This window comes from Temnothorax longispinosus, unplaced genomic scaffold (assembly GCF_030848805.1).
Source record: "Temnothorax longispinosus isolate EJ_2023e unplaced genomic scaffold, Tlon_JGU_v1 HiC_scaffold_53, whole genome shotgun sequence".
Lineage (NCBI taxonomy): Eukaryota > Metazoa > Arthropoda > Insecta > Hymenoptera > Formicidae > Temnothorax > Temnothorax longispinosus.
This window is the reverse complement of record NW_027270374.1, coordinates 106007-123616: the sequence shown is the minus strand read 5'-3', so window position 1 is coordinate 123616 and position 17610 is coordinate 106007. Positions and strand designations below refer to the sequence as shown.

Sequence of the window (17610 nt, the reverse complement as noted above, 5' to 3'; positions counted from 1 at the left end):
GGACGTAATTCCAACGGCCTTCATCCAACAAGTCAACAAGTTCATTGTTGAGAAATCTCCGGTATCGGTCATCATCGATCCTACTATCAATAAAATGTAGCCTAATGATGTGGTCTCCGAGAATACCCGCCCAAACGTTCACCGACCACCTAACTTGTGTATGCGCTTGCTGCATCCAGTGAGGATTCTCAGTGGTCCAGTAATGCGAGTTACGGCGGGTGACATTGCCATCATTATGGAAAATACATTCGTCCGAAAACAGAATGTATTTCGAAAAATAAGAATTTTTCTCACTCACATTAAGGAGCCACTGACAATACTTCAATCTGCGAGGTTCATCATTTGCATACAACTCTTGAGTCAGAGTTACCTTGTAGGAATGGAAGTGAGCCGATTTCAAAGCCCTACGTACTGTTGCCTGGCTGACTCTTTGATCCTGCACGACGGCTCGTGTACTAATTTTTGACTCTGTGGCCTAGTTGACACCGATCTCTTGATACGCGTATAGTATTGATACGCAAATAGTATATTTGAACTGATCAGCCAATAATTATAATCAAACTTATTTACTAGTTATTTACTATTTAATACGCATATCAAGTGATTGGTGTAAACTAGGCCATTAGTGACCTGTTCTGATATCCGTGCGGTATTTACGCGCGGTGGTCGTCCTATACGAGGCATAAAAGTAACAATAAAAGGGTAAAATAAAAGTACAATATTTAAAATTATTTTATTAGAAGATCTTATAAATAAATATGTACATACCTGCAGACTTAATAGATCTAAATTGACCATTTTTTCGCAGCCGCGATTCCAGCCTCAGAAAAAATGTGTGATGTGACTGTCTTCGCTCTGAGTATCTGGGTATCTACGAGCATAAACTCTTGCAGTTTCCCGCAAGAGTTTCGTCGGCCGCATATAGCGTACAAAAAAACCATGTCGCACATCTCATTATTCGTAAAATTGTGAGCCATGTTGACTGCACGTTCTATCACGTTTTACGAAACACACGGGATCGAAGCGAGACAAGGAATGAACAATTTGCTAGAATAAAGCTGTCGAAACAATTAAAAAAACAGTAAAGAAACAGTAAAAGAAATAATTGATCGACAAAATCCTGACAGAAAACTATCTTCTATTTCCGACTGAAAGTTTATATGCTTTAAAATACCCAGAGCAGAAGTAGCCAAGCCACATATTTTCGATGAAGCTAGAGGCTAGTTGTAGCTGTGAAAAAATGGTCAATTTCTCTAAAATGTTTAAATACTGTTGAGGCAGGATATCGAATGCGGGCCGTTTACAGAACAGATATTTATTCCTTAATGAATTATACAGCACAGCGTGATGTGCACGCGGAGACAAGAAGATGGCGAATGGAATAAGGCGGGTGCGCTAGTTTGGAAGTACCGCAGCGACGCTCCCGTATAGGGACATGCGCGAGGAAGTACCGCAGCGACGCTCCCGTATAGGGATATGCGCGAACAGGCGCCGCGATCGCATAGAACGCGAGTATCAAATGAGGGCTTCTCTAACAAATACATATTTATTTGTAAGATTTGATGGTAATATGATTTTAAACATGTTTGTTCTTTTATCATTATTTCTATTGCTTTTTTTTCGTACAACACGAACACCGCGCATAAAAATGGCGCAAATAGAAAAAATAATTACGGACGACCTAATAATTAACGCACAAGCCATCGCGCGGTAGGAATCAAGGAATCAACCAGAAAATTATATGTAAAACTTTGATATCGGTTTATTTTTATCATCTTAAGCACATTGGGAGCCGAAAAACAGTAATAGTCTCTGAATTTTCGTTTATTCTCAACTCTTAATCTCAATACAAATGCTTACTTAAAAAAAAGTAATGTCTACTGAAAAACAGTAATATCTAAAGATTAAGATCGTAAGCGATATTGTCTGAAATAAATAATAGAAAAGAAATAATTACTGAGAAGTTTCATTATTGAATCATGTGCGATTCCGTAACCATTAAGTACTGTTGGCTCTCCATATTTGTTCTATCGCGCGAGTTCAGAGCAGTTCAGAGAGATATGTCGTATATGAGATTGATAATAGTTATTGTAGAATAGATTGTTAGCTCAGTATTAGGCTGTCATTCCAGAATCTTAGGTTTGAATCTCGTCTCCCGTCAATGTGTTTTTCAAAAATTGTAAAATAGTACGTAATTTAAATAATAAAATAGAATATATGCGAAACCACGAATATAAATTAAACTATAAAAATATTAGAAAAAATGAAATTTATTTAAAAATATTAAAAAAAAATTCTTTTTTTCCGTTAAAATATTGCACCGAAATCATTATTAGTCTTTATCGTAATGGTTACTGTGAAATCCTTCTTGTTACTGGGAGAATGTTTACTGTAGTAGTGTGTAATGGTTACTGTAAGAAAGATTAAAAGTTGAGAGTGAGCAAAAATACAGGAATTATTAGTTTTTCGGCTCTCAATGCAGTAATTAAGTTTGCACAACGCGACTTGCTAGGGCTCAAGATCTGAAGGATCGAATTGTACGAGCTTGCTGTGCAATAAGTCCACGAGTCTTTGCGCCGGATGCGTCGTGCAATTTTAAAAAAGGCTACATTTTGTGAGAGGATAGAGGGGAGCCATTTCGAGCACGTAAAAACATGATAAATTGGTAATGTGTTGCGCACGGTCACACGTTGATGTAATTTTTCATCCGCGTGCGTTCTTACACGCAATATGACTTCAGTATATCTGTTTGAACCTTTATACTGAAAAAAGTCTAAAAATGTGGTACAATATGGTTCCAGGCGAAGGTCCACTTTAAGAAACCTAACACGCCATTGGTGGTACCTCAAGGGTGGTGCGGTAGTTCACTGTTATTACTTTTAATTTTTTAAGTTATTACTTTTAGATTCATAAAGCATACAGTAGAATATTTCTTGTAGAAAAGTAGAATTGCTTAATTTTTTATAAAAATAAATATTTTTATATTTTTGCCGATTTACATCCAACTCTCTTTTTACGCGCTAAAATGTTCCGCGTAAGGGTGAAAAGAAATCGCCACCAAGTAACGTGATTAAAATATCAATATTTTTAAAAAATTATATGAAAAAGTTACACAGATACAAAAGATATTCCTTTCTATGCGCGCAGATAGAGAATAATAAGAAATCGCGTTATTAAATAAAATTATATGTAAAAAAAACATGTGTAAGACAGTTGGATATATTAGAAAAGTATGTACATACGATATACGTTATTTAATTCATAGTTTTTAACTTGCCTGTACATCACCTTGGACTCGTCGATCGAAGTGGTCGATTCAAGCTGATGTCATCTATGGATTGTTCGCGGTTGATTACAGTTGCAGTCGGTAACTCATCTCCTATGGTAAGAAGTTGGTGCATCCATTAAAATTTACCCTGAGATATATAAATATACATATAATATATCAAACTGAAGTAAAAATTCTAAAATTCAAGATGGCAAATCAAATATAGCGACCAAAACCGCAACGGCACCTTCCTATGTTCCTATGTTGTAAGGCTGCTCGAATGAGCATGAAAATGATTACAAATTTTGGGTAAAGGGGGGTGTCCGGTTGACAGAGAATGCCCCATTTGCTTCAGATTCGTAATCAACGACCTCAAATACCATCCCATCAAAATAGTTTTAGAGCTTCTTTGATTGACCGTGTGGCATACGGAAAGTTGTTTACTGATTTTTTTTCTTGTTTTCTCCGATTACCATATTGCAACACCTTGATAGCCATCTTGAATTCTCAAAAAGGCCACACGGCAAAAAAAACTAGATATCATTACTTACAATTTGAGCCCTTATTGACCTCAATCGGTTGACACAAATTTTAGGCAGAGGGGGGTGTCCGATTGACAGAGACTGCCCCATATATATGTATATATATATATATATATATATATATATATATATGTATATATATACGTATACAGGGTGTCCTATTTTAATCGATTATCCCTAAAACTTTTTTATTTGTGATTCTAGAAAGAAATGCTTCAGACGAAAGTTGTTTGGTTTGAAGGAGAAAACATGATTTTTACATGAGTTATGTCGTAGATGTCATCGTTTTCAAGAAATTTTAAAGACGACTAATTTTTTAAATAAAACTTGATTTCTTTCTTGAGATAAAAGTTATAGATATCGTCGAGACGTTTTCAAAATATTATAATAAAGCTCTCTTTCGTTAAAGATTAAAATATGAAATATCTCGTAAAGTATTCACTTTTTTATTACTTTACCTTGACACTTTTAATAATGAAAAAAAACGAACAATAATAGTATATTGTACAACTAGTGGGAAAAGTGGTCGATTCTGAATGAGTGTGAAGTTGGTTGCACGAGCGAAGCGAGTGCGACCATCACACTCATTTGGACTGGACCACTCTTCCCACGAGTTGTTCATACTATTTTTCCTAACAAGAGCGTGAAACAGGCCGCTTTTCGCGCTTGTTTTACAATTTCATTTCTCCACTAGTTGAGAAATGGCTCCATGTTTCAACGCTTACGTCATCATTGCGAAATGGATCGTTTTGCTCACTCAAAACAAGCGCGAAAAGCGGCCCATTTCACGCTCGCGTTAGGAAAAATTAATTTAAACTTGGCGCTGCTATATCTCAAAATTTAATAAAATACCTACTAAAATTTTGATTGAATTTAATAAAGTATCAAATTTTTGATTAAATAAAAAAGCAATAAACATAATTTAGGAAAGTATGCGGTGGAAGTAAAAAAGCAGCGGCAAGTTTTTTTACAAGAAAAATTTATTTATTTTGTTTTAATTAAATATTTTTATTTTGTACTGTTATCTTTTTTATTTTTTGTGATTAAAATAATTATTTGTAATATTATAATTTTCATAAGGAGAATTAAAGCTTGGAATGGAAAGAACCTTGAATGGGAATACAAAGATACTATGTACCATTTGAGTTTTATTTTTTAAAAGTAATTGCACAACAATTATTTTTCAAAGCAAAATATATATTCTCTTTGTAATTGGGGTAATTTAAAGATTTCACATCTTTTTTTGAAATACATATCACTTGGATTGAGTTAAGTAACGCAATTTTGTGAATTATTTTGTTAGAGAGATATAAAGACTACCATTTAAGATTTTTGGATTTACAACATACATTGCGCGTGTACTTGGCGCCTTTTTTAACCTTTTTTGAAAAAGATTATTACAACCAAGCTCGAGGACGGAAGAGGGTATGCAATTTCACAATTAGTCCTTTTCAAGGCACATGGTTTGCACGATCACGATTGAGAATTGTCAAGACTTTTCACGCGAACCGAGGTCCCCCCCACCCCCCTGCTTGCGGGGAAAGGACTACCGCTCCTCCCCCACTCACATGTGTACTGTCTGGTGACCCCTTATTTTATCTCAGCCCAAAACATCTCAGCAAAAATATCTCGTCTATAATATCTCAGTCCAAAATGTCTCAGTCCAAAAATATCTCAGTCTAAAATGTCTCAGTCCAAAAATATCTCAGTCCAAAATGTCTCAGTCCAAAAATATCTCAGACAATAATGTATCGAACAAAAATATCTCAAGTAAAGGTGATTTATTATATTATTGTTATTATTTGTATATTCCAGTTGATTAGAATAATTTATTATCAATGTATGGCTGTTCATGAAATGTGATACTAATTAAATGTAATATTAATTTTGTCTCCACGCGTGGAAAGTCCACGCATGTACTTTGAAGACACATTATGTGTCTAGTTTAATAATAGTGGAGCCCCCCGCAGGGGGGCGGAACCTACTGCCTCCACGCATACACTTTTCACGCGAAACGAGGTGCCACATGGGTTTACAACTTTCCACGCGTGGAAAGTCCACGCATGTACTTTGAAGGCACACTATGTGTCTAGTTTAATAATAGTGGAGCCCCCCGCAGGGGGGCGAAACCTACTGCCTCCACGCATACACTTTCCACGCGAAACGAGGTGCCACATGGGTTTACAACTTTCCACGCGTGGAAAGTCCACGCATGTACTTTGAAGGCACACTATGTGTCTAGTTTAATAATAGTGGAGCCCCCCGCAGGGGGGCGGAACCTACTGCCTCCACGCATACACTTTCCACGCGAGACGAGTTGTCATATGGGTTTGCAACTGTCCTAATACTAATTAAATGTAATATTAATTTTTTATAATGATATTTTGTAATAAAAATTTGTAAGATGTAATTCATTACAATGATATTGTGTAATATAAATTGTATGATGTACTTTCGAGGTTAATTATTGTCAGAGATATTTTTGGACTGAGACATTTTAGACTGAGATATTTTTGAACTGAGATATTTTTGGACTGAGACATTTTGGACTGAGATATCTTTGGACTAAGACATTTTGGACTGAGATATTTTTCCCGAGACTTTTTTGTATGAGATCATTTAGGAGAGACATTTTGACTGGGAACCGTACTGTCTATACACATATATCAGTATATTACTTATTCCTTTAGCACTGACACAAACTTGTAAATTTTTCCAAATTTTTTTGTTTATAACTTTTAAATAAGCAATGCGCGACGATTAAATTTTAAGGAAAAGTTACTCAGGGTCATGTCCTTGACAACATATGTCAAGATCAAGGTCATCGGAGCTGGCTGTGTAAAGGAAAATATTTTCCGCGCACTATTACCCACTGCGCACTATTCCCCTACTTTCCCCTGTCAATAAGCCGTTCTAGACATTATGTAAATTTTTACCAAGTATTGAACGCATGAAACGTCTTAATGATTATGTCACGTGCTTCTTACTGACCTGTGGAGTTGTGTGGACACAGCAGCAAGAGTAACACGAAGACCGGTGAAAGAAAACTATTCCTAGAGGCATGCCAAAGTACTGAGGCCATATTGTATCCTGAGAATAATCATTCATATATACTTCTCAATTGTCATCGATACCCACGGGTTCGTATTGTAATTCTTAAACACATTAATGAGTAATGTAGCACTTTGTCAAATGTCTTTACCATATCGTCAGTGTCTGTACCAAACATAGGAAAAGCGAGGAAAACTGATCCAGAAGATCATCTGTAATACATAATTCCATTGTTTTAATTACTAGATTACGCACACGTAGCATGCACGCTCGCACACATGTACGCATGGATACACACGCTTATATGTATACAAAAAAATATTTGCCAATAATTGCGAATTCACTAACACATCACACTCGGGTACATACTTATATATATATAAGACCTTTACATGTTTATAACTCAAAATCTATTTGATCAATTAAAATTTATAGGATGTCGATACTGCTAAGTGAGCATCAAAATGGCGGTATGCCCAAGTCTCTTTACGATCCCGTTCTTGGGGGGGGGGAAGCTTTAAAATTTCAAATGGAACTCTCTATAAGAAGTTGCATTTCTTAATTCTACGACAAATAAAAACAAATAACTTTTATACGGAATATTTTTTTCTAAAGTACTTCCATTAATAAAAACGAGCAATTCAAATTTCATCTTTATAAACATTTTCAGATAAATACGTCAATGGAAGTCAATCTACTTTGAATTATTCAATTTATTATAATAAATGCTTAAAATATCCACCATGACCTTGCAAACATTTAATTCGCATAAATAAATATTTGCAAATTTATGATAGATATTTTATGCATTTAATAAATTAAGTAACTCAAAGTACATTATTGTTTTAAGAATGTTTTGGAAAGCTTGTCAAAATGCTACAAAGTTGATGAAAATTTAATATCATACTATTCTGTATTTTCTTTCAAAGTTCGGGACCAAATTTCGATTCACAATTTAAATAAAAAGTTACTAATTTTTTAATATCCAAGTTTTGCTGTGTCAGCATTAAAAAATGCCACCAATATAATGATATTTCACACACAAGTAGATCATCAACAAACAAAAATATAACAACAAAAGGACCCCGCATTAAACGTTATAAAAATAGGCTTCGACAAAAATGGCTGAATTTGAAATATGTTGTACTTTTTGGGCCACTGAACAAATATTTCTTTAGGCAAAATATCAAAAAATAAACAGTTTTGTTGTTTCAACCTTTCAAATATATAAAATCGTATAAATTAACCCTTAAAAACCTGAGGTCAGATCAGCAAAGATATCACTTTCGGATCAATGCGGTTACCATTATAAGGGAACAATATGAATTTTTAGTAAACGAAATAGTTAAAAAATAATTTATTTATGATAGTATTGTTTAAACAATTTGAAAACGTCATTGTTTACAAAAACTGATTTCTAATTTGAATTCTGTGGGAAAAATCATGACGGAAATGTATAGCGTTTTTCTATATAACGCATTATCCGCTCATAAAAAAGCCGTGTAAGAGATTTTATTGTTGGCGCTTTTTCGCGATGCTGATTGGTTCTCTCATTGCGCTGACTTCGTGAGCATTTGTCATCGTATATTTTGACAGTTTTATGTGTATCAAGAGGTTAATAATGTAATAGTAATAGTATAATGTTAAAGCTAAATAGCGCGCGCAAAGCGCGTGTCTGTGATGTCTAGTTTGTTGTAAAATTAGCAATAAACAAATGGCTGATAGTGAAACCTATTTCAGTAGCCTGACCCTTATGTTATGAAAAAACAAGTACTGTTATATTGGAATCTGACATGGAGGTGGGGCTTATCCAAATATGGCGCAGAACGGCTAACACATTCTCATATAAAAGGTCACTTTCTTCATTTTTAATGCATTTTTCCAAGCTTTAAAATAAATTGCCAAATAAATGTTTGACATGTATGAAGCACTCATTTTGGGATTAGGAAAGCAATAAAATCAAACATTTAAAGTTTTTGGAGCCTTATTTTTACAACTGCAAACTAAATAATTAATTTTGCTCGTAGATTTTCAACGCGGAGAATAAAATTCAACATCCATAATAATAAAAATACAACGCAAAGCTGGTAGGACCGCACGCCAAGCCTGTACATATGTACAATGCCATGAGATCTGTGAGCCCTGAGTGCTTTCACTTTCGACCACCAGATGTCATAGCGACGAATGTCAGATCTCAATAGATATATTAATATTAAGTGTTTATCTTCGGTATGCCTATTATCGCCTTGGAATGCTTCTCGTCGTACGACAGGTACACCAAGAAATTGAAACATTCAATATCAATGTATCTGCGTATAACAGTACTTGTTTTTTTTTCTTATAAGGGTCAGACTAGGTAGGGGAGACCGGGGCTACCTCGACACTATTTTTTTAAAGACAATTTTTAATATTTAATTAAAATTTTTAGGCAAATTCAATGGTATATATTTAAAGAGTGTTCCTTCAGGTACAAAATTGATTCAGAAAGTTTTGCTGTACGTCGCTTTGTTTTGCCGCCAGGAAAGAAAAAGTGACGCAAAGACAAATTTTCGAATTGAAAAATGCCGGGGCAAACTCGACACTTTGTCTGATCGACACAATTTGATCTGGAACTTATTTTTTACTGTCTGAAAATGGAAATACATTGTTTATTGTGTATTTAAAAAATATAAAAATTCGGAATAAAGCTAGAACAATCATTTAAAATAATGAGAACAAAAATTGTTGAACTTTCAATTATCTTCATCTAAACTCATGTCTGAAAAACAATTAATGCAGGTAAATTCGTGATCGGACGTGCGCATACATTTGTCATGAGCCATACGACTGCATGACAAGCATCGTTTGTTACTGGGAGCCGACGAAACGGCGTGGTGTCGACTTTGCCCCCGGACGTCGTTTTTCACTTTTGTCACTTCAAAAACATGAAAATTTTGAAAATATCCAAAAACGATTATCGGATTCATATAGAGCATCAAATTTTCCATGAAAATCACTTACATATAGGTTTGCAAGAGTAAAGCTCGATGAAAGAGTAGAAATTTTTGAGAGATCATAAAAATTACTTTTCACCATCAAAAACGCTTATGTCGCGCTAAAAATTACACCATAACTCAGAATAGAATGTCATCAAATCCCGTTGATAATACTAGCACATAAAGACGCATTTGCAGTAGGAAAGGCAAGTTTCTACGATAGATTTAAATTAGCAAAAAGTCTAGTGTCAAGTTTGCCCCGATATCGAGTTAGCTCCGGTCTCCCCTATTGGAATACACTGAGAGAAATCTAAATAGTTGTGGCAACTATTTTTTTGGCAACTCTGCAGTTTAACTACTTGTAACTAGTTTTCCAAAGTAATAGGAACTAAATAGTACTAAATACTATAAAAGTATAGTCACAGAAACAATATTTGTCAACTATTAGTTGATAGTTAAATATCGCCTCAACTATAATTATTATAGTTATATAGACTCCATAAAACAAGATATGACAATAACATTTTTCAAGTTTAGACAACTCCTTGACTTATTGTTTAGACAAATATTTTTTTGTTGTGTAGCATACTTCCAGAAGCTGGTGCGGGCGGCAGCGCGGACTCGCGCGGCGAGAGAGTTCGGCTCGCGCCCGCTACGCGGTGCATCGCCAGTATACTTTTGCGTGTTTAAAATTCAACATCGATTCCTATAACTAGGGTCGCTCAGCAGGGCTTTTCCAGCGATCCTTCTAAGGTTCGCCAGTCAGGGTGTGTTCACCCACATATATATTAATCAATTTTGGATTATAAATAGATTGCATCGACGCCGCTAGGCGTCGCATCGCCCGTACATTCTCTCGAGTTCAAAATTCCGCACCGACCTGTATATAAGGAGACCCCCTACGGGACCAAAGCAGATATTTTCAGGCGCTAGTCGCCTAGGTATATTAATTATAAATCTTTTAGTTTAACAAATAAGAAATTATTCTTTATTAGACAACTCTAAAAATTATGTTGATATCACTACAATGAATAATTATTCATGTTACTACAACATACTTTTTGCATACACAATATATTTTTCGTTAATGCCACTACTTTCTTGTAGTTTAAATAATTTATTTATTGTTGTTATTACAACTATATTATACATAGTTGAGGCGCTATTTATCCACAAATTTCTAGTCGGTTTAACAAAAAAAATTCTAGTTGCTGGTACAAATTTTTTCTCTGAGTGTAGGTTTCATACTATCAGCCATTTGTTGACTGCACATTTTTCAACAAATAATGCGTTATGTAGAAAACGCTATATACATTTCCGTCACGATTTTTCCCACAGAATTCAAATTAGCAATCAGTTCTTGTAAACAACAACGGTTTTAAATTGTTTAAACAATATTGTCATAAACAAATTATTTTTTAACTATTTTGTTTACTAAAAATTTATGTTGTTCCCTTATAATGGTAACCGTATTGATCCGAAAATGATAGCTTTGCTGGTTTTATCTCAGGCTTTTAAGGGTTGATTAATTACGATTTTATATATTTGAACCGTTTAAACGACGAAACTGTAGATTTTTTGACATTTTGTCTGAGGGAATATTTGTTCAATTACCCAAAAAATACAACATATTTCAAATTCAGCCATTTTCGCCGGAGCCCATTTTCATGATGTTTAGTGAGAGGTCCTTTAAAACATTTTACAAAATTTTTTTTTGAAATTTAAAAAAAATAGTAACAGTTATTTACAGTCACTAATTGTAAGTCAACGTTTTTTGCATTCTATTACATTTGCCTATTATATTATTCCCATTCTATTATATTACATTTATTAACTATAATTTATGTACATTTTTTTGTCCTTGGATCCCTGGAGAATTTATATATATATCGGTGTTTTTAATATTTCGTGCATACTTTTGATTGAAACGGTGCCTCCAGAACATCCTTAATTCCCTTTGTGTTACTATAATCGGTCGAGTAGATTTCGAGTTACAAAGGTTTATGTGAACTATCCTGTATATACAGGGCGGGCCATTTAAAGTATTATAAGCTGTTATCTCTAAAAGTATACATCACACCAAGTTTGAAACGTTTTTTATTTGCCTAATATTTTTTAAGATATTCAAGAAAAACTTGATAATTTTTTCAATATTTAGCTTATGATTTATCTCGATAATTGCAACATATTTGCGAGTGGGCCCATCTGATTGAAAATGATAAAGAGGGAGAAAATATTCTGAGCGTAGATGTGCGGTTATAATAGTTGACATCTTGCCACTAGATGTCATAGCGCCCGATGTTGGAAGCCAATATCATAATTTGAAATGTAAAATTATACACTCTCACATCTCTTCAATCACGATAGTATCATTATATGGTATGCTTTATGATTTTTTTGAATAATCACATATTTTTTATTATATTCACATTATATCTGATAACGATTTAGAGTTTGTTAATCGAGCAATAATAAAGCCACTATTTTTTACGGCAATCAATATACTCACCGACGTATTGTTAGTCGATTGTAATGTTGATAAATTTACACAAGCGAGAATTTACACTACACGAGTAAATAACTACTTAATCACTTAATGTCGATTCAAACCGCAAACATGATATTACAACCCAAAATCGATCCACACGAGTATTGTCAGTTACAAGAAAAATTAATTATAAATAAGTAACTATTAATCACAGAGATTTATTTTTGTTTGGACAAGCATACTTTGAAAAATAGAAGAATCTGCTAGCGGCAAAAATGCACTGTAGTAACAAAATATCGATGTGACGAGAACATAAACTAGTCATTTAAGAACTACAGTTCAGAAAGATTATACAATGATATTTGTTGTGTAATAATTTGTCAAAAATATATTACTTTATATATAATATAAATAAATACATATTGAATGAATGAATGAACTTTATTTGCATTTTATGCTTACACATAAATGAATACATATTGCTTTATATAATTTAAATAAAGCATAAGTATATGTTAAGTATACATAATAAAATAAACAGAAAATAATATTTATATCATCAATATATATTTTATTTTTACGATATCTCCTTCTAATTTTATATACCTAGCATAACTAAATTTTTATTTAAATATATATCCACGCTCGCGCACTCACACAAATATTCTATTATATAACTAAAAAAATAATATCTCCGATAGTTTAAGAACGCTATCATATACAGAGATCGATATAATCTATTTGTATGTACACAAGCAGTTTCAATCAATGGTCGTGTTCAGCAGACCAAGCCGCTCAGTATAGCAGTCGAACGTGATTTGGCTCTTACTTTTAGAACCAACCACTTAACGCAGAGTGATGATAAGACGAACTCAACAGTTGTGCAACAGTTGTGTCTGGTGAACGCGCCCAATGTAGACTGTAGTGAAAATAGCCAATAATACATCCCGCACAGATAATTAGTGTAACAAAATATAGACGACACAGGCAATAGATGTCCCTCACTCTTATAATACATCAAATCAAAGCTAATTGACTCTACATTATTGCCATTAATTAATTATTTAAAATCGTTTTCGCTTTAACAAAAATAGAAAATGTTAAATAGTATTTTATTCGACTGTTATATTATATTTAATTTTGACATACGTATATTGACATTTTCGGACTTGATTATAAAATGTTTATATTATTATTCGAATTATTTATATTAATCTGTATTATTGCTTGTAAATTCTAATGATCCTCAAGTACTCATTATGAAAGAAAATTCCAAGTCGCGAGTCATCTCTAATTTTATTAATTTCAGATTGACAAATGGCAAAATTATTAATATTCATTTAAGGTAATTTTTGCCGAAATGTTTTTATATCCCATGTCTCGATAAACGAGAACAATCAACAAATAAAAATTCGCGACACGCATGTAAAACTGCATGGAGACGCTTGAAAGTAGAACAGAGTATTATAGGATCAGAACCGCGCCCATGCGCTCGGAAAAGGATAGCGAGATGGTCAATAGCGGCGCTTCTCCAACGTTAAACGCCGGTTTTCTTTAACAGATTGAGCAACCTGCACGGCACGAATATCCAACAAAATATCAAATGAATATCTCCGAATATCTCCTGACTTATCTAAATGTCTCATGACATCCGCATTTCAGGCAATCGTAATATCGTTATTATCTCCGCGTCGAATAAAAAGTAAATCGTTAAAATTAAATTACATATAGTGTTTAAATAACATTATTTGTTGATTTGGAAAGTAATCTGTAACCTTGTTGCATTATAATTATTGATCGTCTTAATACACTTCATATATTAGAAGAACAATAATGTTATTTCAGTGTTACACGATATTTATATAAAATGGGCTTTTTTATACTAGCAAATAACAATAACATTAATGATTATCAGTATATTAATTCTTAGCTATCAATAAAATATCTGAACCTCAAAAATCTGTCGTTCCTTTAATTTATCTCCGCGTGCGTGAAATCTACTAATTTCTATGAGATTTGTAAATACAATCGTCAAAATTTGTTTACATTTATTAACAAGATTTCTGAGAATTCCTGTTCGGAATTGTGCGAAATATGTATAAATATATAAGTATCTTGGTGATTAAAATTAAGTAAAAATAGAAAAAAATTTGATGTTAAAAACATCTTTTTGAAAAACATGGAAACAATTCGTATATTAGAGTTTGCTCGATTGCATATATACATGTTAAATTGAATGGATAATAACATTGAAATTGTGTCATGATGGTGATGCAGCAATAGAATGCAAAACTATCGATTCCTTTTAAAATTAAAAAAATATAATCTGAATATCTGAGTGTAATGTATACATTCAGATATTCAGATTATATTTTAAAAAGCAACAAAAAGAAAAAAGCTATATAAAAAGCAAAAAAAAAAGAAAAAAGAAAAGCATGTTAAAATAATCTTATATTAGTCATGAATGATTAGTCATAAAACATAAATAAAAAATTAAAACCAAGAAAGAAATATAAAAGAAAAATCGAGAACTCTAAAGAAAAGACGAAATAAACAAGATTTGTAATCAATTCGAAAACTAAAGTGTGGAAAATCGACTCCAGAAATTATCTAATGCGTCAAATTTATCGCGAAATGTATAACGAATCACACTGATATCAAACTTTTATCATCTATTCAGTTCGCTAAACTTACATCATAAATGTATATCGTTTGTGTAAACATGAATTTTATAACTCACTCGTTTAAAAAATATTGCTATCTCAAATGTTGCATTTATTCAAGAAGAGTTTTATACGTAAAAAGAATAAACTCTTTTTTGCACAGCACAGTTTGCATATTTTAGTCTCTGTTCAGAAATTAATCTCGACCTTTTCTCACAAGGATCTCTGTGATCTCGCCTCACATTATAGCTCGAGTCAATAAACCCATATAATCAAAACTATCACACCCTTTATGATACTCCGCAACAATTATAAGAAAGCAGAAAAGACTGGAGATATTTCACAATAGGGAAATAATTTTGCGTATTTCTGAAAAATTTTTATCAACATTTTACCGCGTCTAAAATATCTAAATTATCGAATTTCGCGAGTGAATATTTTAGAAACAAGAAAAATAGAAATAAAAATCATAAAAGATTGCAACATGCCTAAATAATGAATAACGGAATAACTCTGGCTCCTTGCATTTTAAATCGCAAACACGACGTATCAGAATTCAAAAATAACGCCTGCATGCTTTTTAAACTTATTCAAATAAAATTTAACGAAATCACGTTTATTCGTATACTTCGTACATTCTCCAAAAGTCGACGCGTCCACTGCAAAAATTATCTCGACTTACTTTCATCTCGCTCAGAATAGGCCTCCCTCTTACCAAAGAAACTCACCCCGTCGCCGGAGCTTTTCTTTCTTTCTCTCTATCTCTCTCGAAATGTATTCGCACCGTTCGCACGATATTCGCACTCTCATGCGATTGTCACAATTCCCGACACGCCTACTGGTCACGAGAGCGCGACGAACACGGGATGTGCGCGGCTCGTAGTAACGTGGCTCGACGCCCTCGACGGCTATCGCGGTGGTGAATGCGACCCCACATATCAAATGTGACGCCCGGTAGAGGGTCGACGACGTATCGGGCGGTGGCGGCAATAGCGGTGGCAACGGCGGCAGCCGCGGCGGTGGCGACAGCAGTGGCGGCGACGGTAACGACGCCGACGACGATGGCGGATGGCGGTGGCAGCGGTGGCAGCAGCGGCGGCAATGACGGCAATAAATGGCGACGATATCTCATATGAGCTCTTAATTATGGAAACATATATATCGTGAAGCGACAATAAACTTTAATATGCGTGACCCTTGACAAGAGAGAGAACTCATTCGATCCTTCGAATATATATACGAAAATGTATACGCACACTGCTCATTTGCAATAATTTTGATAATTCTTCTAAGGATAATTAGATTCCGTCATTATAGACATGCGAAGAAGATGATTATCCTTACGGCAAAAATTACCTTAGTTTTTGCTCTCCTATTTTTATCCTATTTATTTACCCTCATTGAGTTTTGCATCGCTCAGAGATTAGTTTTAGAAGTGTCACGCGCACCTGTCCGCGCTTATCGAACATCATCGTCTATATGTGACTAAAGCCGCACCCTCCGCTACCACTACTCTCTCAGAAGCTGGTTCACCCTCGTTGCCGTTGCTGCTATTGCTGCTGCTATTGCTTGCTTTCACGCCTTTCACCAGGACGGAGCCCCTCGCGGTCACTAAAGTGACGGGAGAAAAGCGGAATGGCAGATCATCACGCACCCTGACTGCGCGCGCGATTCACCTTTTCTCGCATGAGAGAAGACTTCTGGCACGATCATCAATATGTCCCAATTGACGACAGAGGCCGCCAGAAATTGAACAAAATCTCGAAATTTCGACCACATGGGAGATTAGTGATAAAATATTAAATTTTCTAACATTTCTGTGATGGCGGATACCTCGACTTTCTTCAAATTTTATTTTAAAATTTTTGGCCACATTTAAGGATGAATGGGTCGTACAGTCCTTGCTAAAAAGTTAAACTTTCAATAAAAGAAGATTTTGCATGTATGTCCAACAACTCAAAATTTTTTATATGTTAGAAGGGATTACCGTTAACAGTTTGAGTATAATTTTTTGTTATTTAAATAATTGGTATTGTTTAAACAATTAAAAAAATTGTTTTGTTGCAAAAAATTTTGAAACTTAAAATACAATATCAATAATGTATGTTTTACACATAAAAAAAGTTTAAGAAATATCTTAATGGTTTATTTATATTTTATTTATATTTACAGCAAAAATGTCGATTCTCTATAAGGGATAATGTTAATTTTATCAACTTTAAACTTAAATAACTCTTAAATAACTTCAAAATTTTACAGAGTATTTTTAATTTAATTTAGAAACAATTTACAGCACTTTCTGAATATATTTGAAATACCTCCAATACATACTTAATTACAATAACTTTTAAACTAGTAAGAGAATTGTGCTGAAATTTTACACAGATACCTAGACGTAATAATAGAACAATCTATGAAATTTTTAGATTTTTGGTAATGCTTTGAGATATCACCCATACATCCTTAAAGATCTCTCACTTCGAATCTGCTGATATTCTGAATGTCTATATCGGATAAATTTTGCCGCTTGTGAAAAATATAATATTAATTATGTAGTGTAGAATTCCCCTTTATTCTGAAGCTACCCCCCCCCCTCGCCCCTAAGTACCAAGCTATTTTGCCA

At 33.9% G+C, this 17610-nt stretch overlaps 2 long non-coding RNA genes across 2 annotated transcripts in view; one reads left to right on the top strand and one right to left on the bottom strand.

The window, feature by feature from the left end:
* The first annotated feature begins 4960 nt into the window (after positions 1-4960).
* Positions 4961-17610, top strand: part of LOC139824720 (uncharacterized) — a 36365-nt gene continuing 23715 nt past the window's right edge. Inside the window, exon 1 of the long non-coding RNA XR_011735256.1 lies at positions 4961-5829. This is a non-coding gene — a long non-coding RNA (uncharacterized lncRNA). The remainder of the gene's footprint in view (positions 5830-17610) is intronic.
* Positions 6751-16108, bottom strand: LOC139824725 (uncharacterized). Its single transcript, XR_011735259.1, has 3 exons — positions 15716-16108; positions 7013-7073; positions 6751-6900 (listed from the first exon to the last, which is right to left on the bottom strand). It is a non-coding gene; the product is annotated as an uncharacterized lncRNA (long non-coding RNA).